The sequence below is a fragment of the Cryptomeria japonica genome, chromosome 3 (genome assembly GCF_030272615.1).
Source record: "Cryptomeria japonica chromosome 3, Sugi_1.0, whole genome shotgun sequence".
Lineage (NCBI taxonomy): Eukaryota > Viridiplantae > Streptophyta > Pinopsida > Cupressales > Cupressaceae > Cryptomeria > Cryptomeria japonica.
The window spans coordinates 421,558,905-421,565,148 of NC_081407.1; positions in this window are offsets into that span (position 1 = coordinate 421,558,905).

Here is a 6,244-nt window from a genome sequence, read left to right on the forward strand (position 1 = left end):
GTATGGGTCCTTCAACCAAATTTGTCTGCACTTCGATTGGATCTCCCTGCCCCCCCACTGGATCCTCTACTCTGCGACGAGCTGGATCATCTGGCTCTAGGAGAGGTTGTGTATAGCTCTCTCTACTCAGGAGAGACGACTCTCTCATACTGGGCCCTGTAACATCCTACCTAATGTGATAATGCATGAATCTCGTCAAGCTATCTCTTGATCATCTCGACTAGGACTGCCTCTTCTCCCCTTGTTGTCAATTGTGCATCATGCCTCGTCCCTCTCCCGCTAGTATCGGGAGACCCTCTCCTCTCTCATCAATTGTGTGTGCTCAACAACGTCCCTTGAAGCTATGTTCGCATCCCTCTCCTGAACTAGTTTATCTCTATTTTCCTGGAGCTACACCCTGCCCTGCTCAGCTTGATCCCTCTCTTGTCTAAGATTTTCCCTCTCAGTAGTGATCTCTCGGATCCTCTCCTCCGTCTTGGCTACTGCCTCCTATAAAGATTGAATCTGTGTTGCAGGATCTAGCGATGTTGATGAACCCTCTTCCCTCTCCTCCCTCCTCTGCCATCAGGGTCACACTTGTGTCTATGTTCCCTTACCCTGCCCCTATGTCGATGCCTGTGCACTCTCATCTATATCCATGGCTTGGGCATCCCCTCCTCCTGTCCCTGTCTCCTCTCCTTCTCTTATCCTTTATCAACCTCTCCTAATGGGCGATGCTGGTGTTGCGGCTATCCCCCTAACTCTCATAAAAAAATGTGGTCGTTGCTCCCATAGGCTGGCTGGTAGGTATCCAGTCTCACACTCCTCTCTTGTGCCACCCTCCGCTATGTGCCTAAGGGCACCAACCTTTCTCTCCCAATTATCGTTGGCCTATGCTCTGCCCACCATGTCGTATATACATATGTCACCCCAGGATTTGCAACTTCGACTTGGAGATCCCATGTTGTAGGCACAAGCCGAGTCCACTCCTCTATTAATGATGTCCGTCCTCCCAAAAGTGGCCCAAACTTTGCAGCTTGCACTCTAGTAGTCCACCTGAATCTATGCAGAGCCTCTTGTACATCCTATACAAAACCAAACTGACGTTAGGCCCTATCGGGTCTATACCTCTTGATCACATACTCCCATCGACCAATAATGCACATAGGGGTAATAATATAAGGGATGTGTCATGGATCCTCAAGCTATCCTCCTAGGCCCATATATGGCCACCATGTAATATGAGTTACGTCTAGCCTGCCAAAAACAACTTGTCAATGATCCACATCCTTTGTCTCCTCACTGTGGAGTCCATCTCTATAGCTATGTACATATATACATATACACATATATGTATATGTACACACATATATTTGTATATACATACATATATATGTATATATATATAAATAAATACGCACACACACACACACAGATATATATATATATATCTGTGTGTGTGTGTGTATTTATGTATGTATGTCCGTGTGTGTATACACATACACATACACATACACATACACATACACATACACATACACATACACATACACATACACATACACATACACATACACATACACATACACATACACATACACATACACATACACATACACATACACATACACATACACACACACACACATACATACATACATACATACATACATACATACATACATACATACATACATACATACATACATACATACATACATACATACATATCATCAAATGTCTGTCAAAAATATATGTACAAGTGTATTGGTATATAAATCATATGGTACATCAGATATGAAAGAATAATGTACATACATACATATATACATACATGTACAAGTGTATTGGTATATACATCATATGGTACATCAGATATGAAAGAATAATGTACATACATGTACATGTACATGTGTGCTTGTGTGTGTATAATCAAAATGTTTGTCAAAAATATATGTACAAGTGTATCGGTATATATATCATATGGTACATCAGATATGAAAGAATAGTGTACATCGCTAAATTACCATGAATAAAGAATGGAGTACAACACTCATGCTCAAAAAACTGCATGGAGTGCAAAATATCAATACAATATATGAATCAAATCCTGTGTATGGTACAAAAAAAAAATCATATCATTTGCATAGAGATTAGCAAAATGCCCTGGGGAGACTAAGCTGGTCCTTGTCATGTAGGTCTTTGTCCCTGATCCTACCCTAGGATCCGTGTATCGATCCTGATGCCAACCCTATGCTCTACCCACCGTCCTAGACGTATGGGTCCTTCAACCAAATTTGTCTATACTTTGACTGGATCTCCCTGTCCCCCCACTGAATCCTCTACTCTGCGACGAGTTGGATCATCTGGCTCTAGGAGGGGTTGTATATAGCTCTCTCTACTCAGGAGGGATGACTCTCTCATACTGGGCCCTGTACCATCCTACCTGATGTGATAATGCATGAATCTCGTCAAGTTGTATATTGATCATCTTGACTAGGATTGCCTCTTCTCCCCTATTGTCAATTGTGCATCATGCCTCGTCCCTCTCCCACTGGTATCGAGAGACCCTCTCCTCTCTCATCAATTGTGTGTGCTCAACAATGTCCCTTGAAGCTATGGTTATGTCCCTCTCTTGAACTAGTTTGTCTCTATTTGCCTGGAGCTACACCCTACCCTGCTTAGCTTGATCCCTCTCCTGTCTAAGATTTTCTCTCATCAGTGATCTCTCGAATCCTCTCCTCTGCCTTGGCTACTGCCTCCTATAAAGACTTAATCTGTGTTGCAGGATCTAGCGACGTTGATGAACCCTCTTCCCTCTCCTCCCTCCTCTGCCATCAGGGTCACACCTATGTCTATGTTCCCTTACCCTACCCCTATGTGGATGCCATGTGCACCCTCATCTATATCCATGGCTTGGGCATCCCCTCCTCCTGTCCCTGTTTCCTCTCCTCCTCTTATCCTCTGTCGACCTCTCCTAATGGGTGCTACTGGTGTTGCAGGTATCCCCCTGACTCTCAACAAAACTGTGGTCATTTCTCCCATAGGATGGCTGGTAGGTATCTAGTCTCACGTTCCTCTCTCGTGCCACCCTCCGCTATGTGCCTAAGGGCACTAACCTTTCTCTCCCAATTGTCGTCGACCTATGCTCTGCCCACCATGTCGTATATACATATTTCACCCCAGGATCAACAACTTTGACTCGGGGATCCCATGTTGTAGGCACAAGTCGAGTCCACTCCTCTATTAATGATGTCCTACCTCCCAAAAGTGGCCCAAACTTTGCATCTTGCACTCTAGTAGTCCGCCTAAATCTATGCAGAGCCTCTTGTACATCCTATACAAAATCAAACTGACGTTAGGCCCTATTGGGTCTATACCTCTTGATCACATACTCCCATCGACCAATAATGCACATAGGGGTAATAATATATGGGATGTGTCATGGATCCTCAAGCCATCCTCCCAAGCCCATATATGGCCACCATGTAATATGAGTTACGTCTAGCCTGCCAAAAACAACTTGCCAATGATCCACATCCTTTGTCTCCTCATAGTGGAGTCCATCTCTATAGCTATATACAACAGGTAAGTCTTCTACTCTATCTGATCTACCTACTAGCCGGTCACTACAATATTATCCCAAGCCCATACCTATAATAATGTCACATAACCAAAACTATGACTCCTATGATATCATATATCATACAACTCCCTATACAACTCCACCAAAACTAGTGTCCCCCAAGCCATCGGTTGGCCTCCATCTAGCACCTCTATACACACTTGGATCATGCCTAGCACATCTAATCAACCACCTCTGTTTGACAAAATGAAGCCCCTGACCAGTGCACACACAAAAAAGTAGATCCTCTTATCAAGAGGCGCCCACCTCAGTGCTTGTTGCAATGATAGTTTCTCGTGTGGCAACTCTACACCTACTCTAACCAATCTTTGATGGCATCATCTGGAGATGCCCTCTCTGTGATCACCCGCACTCCCCTGATCGATAGCCCAAGGATGCGGTACACGTCCTCACCTGTAATTGTCATCTCCTCTGTGGGAAGATGGAAAGTCATAGTGTCACTCCTCCACCTCTCCGCCTAGACTGTCAGCATCACCATTTGAGACCTAATATGTGGCATCCATGCTATGTGCCCCAACGCGATCACATTAATGTGTGCCCACTCCGTAGCTCCAAACTGCTTTGCAACTCAGAGCACCGATGATCGCCTCTCCTGGCTAACCAAGATATCCACGCTCCACTGCACTTAAACAAATCAACATGTCAAACCATTTTCCCTATCTACTCATTTCATTCTTGGCTCCTTGGCCCCTCACTTTTCTTCTATTTTTTGGCAATCTCGCCATTTTTGGCAATCTTGCCCTTCCTAGCTCGCAAGAACACATTCCTGCCAAATTTCAACCAATGGGAATGCATTCCTGCCATCAATTCTCCTTTCTCTTTTCTCCCTTGCCAGTTGCAAGAATGCATTCCCACTGGTCCATAAGTCATGGGAATACTCTCTTAATTCTCCTTTCTCTTTTCCTCATTTATCGATCACAGAAATGCATTCCCACTGGTCCATAATCTGCGGGAATGCATTCCCATTGTCATACCATGCAAACCCGCTACTATGGGAACACATTCCCAAAATCCCCTAAATCTACTCTATACCTACCTAATCCCGATCCTACTCCCTTACATAAGCAGTGGGAATGATTTCACGTTGCTTATGCGTGTGCGATTCACAAACTAGTGGGAATGTTGTTTTTCTAACTTCCAAGCCTAATTAATGCATTGAAATCAACTGCAAAATCTAGGTTTTTTGTACATACCTAGCGATATGGTCATCGAAGCTTCCTGACACTTGCTACCACATCTGTGAGATGCCTTTAAGCCTCCCTAGTTGCCATCTCGTTTTTTGCTCTCTCAACACTCTAGAATGCGCTAAGCAAGTGCAAAAGGCTCTCAAATCTCTCCAATTTCTCTCTTGTGTGCAGTCAAAGTAAATAGTAAATTTTTGGACTTACTCATATAGGGCCTTCTAAAGCCCTATTTTTTACCGTCCTGATCCCTTTGTCACCATTTTTTCCCCCATTTCTTCTAGTTGTGGTTGTCATTTTGAGTGTCGTTTTCCCCTATTGGTCCTGTTTCTTGCCTCCTTCCCATCTGCTAGGGAAACTTTCCTGTCAAGACGTCGCCAGGGCCTTTGTTTCCCATGCACCCTTTCGAAGGGGGGGGGGGGCATTGCTAACCCGTCCTTCCTCCGTCAGGTCATGTTGGGGCATTTTTATCGCTTCCTTTTCTTCGAGTCACTGGTGTCTTATTATCTTTGCATTGATGCTATTCTAGCACCATCGCAAAGCGCAGCAAAATACAAACACCTAAATTTGATTAATCTAATTATTTGAATTTAGCCATCCCATATGCTTTGAAATAAAATAATTACACATTATTTAATTAATCAATGTTCTCCCCTTCTAAGCTAATTAATTTTATTAATTATGCTATAGTCCTCTTTTGATTAGTTATTTGACAACCATAAATCATTTAATTATTAAATGAGCCCCTTCCTTCTATTAAATAAATCAAATGCATAATTTGATTATTTAATTCACTTTTATCATTTTCTTCCTTTGCCAATATAGAATTAATTAATTAAATTAAATAATCATATCTCCCCACATGTCTCCTAACCTAAACCCTCATCTAACCTTTCTTTTAACTTAACCCATTACCTAACCCTTCGGTTCTAACCAACTATATCCTTTCTAACACCCCCCCCTTACATGTGTGTTCACATTCCTTATACTTTTAATATTTTGAAAATAATCTTTTATTTGGGTGTTTATCTCCCAAATAGAGATGTGTCCTTGGAGACATATGTCATTCCTCTCCTTGACACTTGTCCTTCTCAAGGACACTTGTCATCCTTGGTGGAGCCACTTTGAGGACAAGTGTGGAATCCCATTCCATATGGCATCTTGAGGATTACCACTTGTCATATTTGAGGACAAGTGACTCATTTTCAAGCCCTCTCACCTCCCATCTTGGCCTATTTAATCCTTCCATTTTATTTGTAATTCATCCACTTTTATGCAACCACATCATCATAATGCCGAATTAACTACTCACATCACTCTCATTTGCAACCTCATATCACATCCATTTGCATCCATTTTAGTCTAGTTTGCATACTCATCATCATGGAGCACATTCAAGCACCCTTGTAATTGTAGATCGAGCACACATCAAATTGGA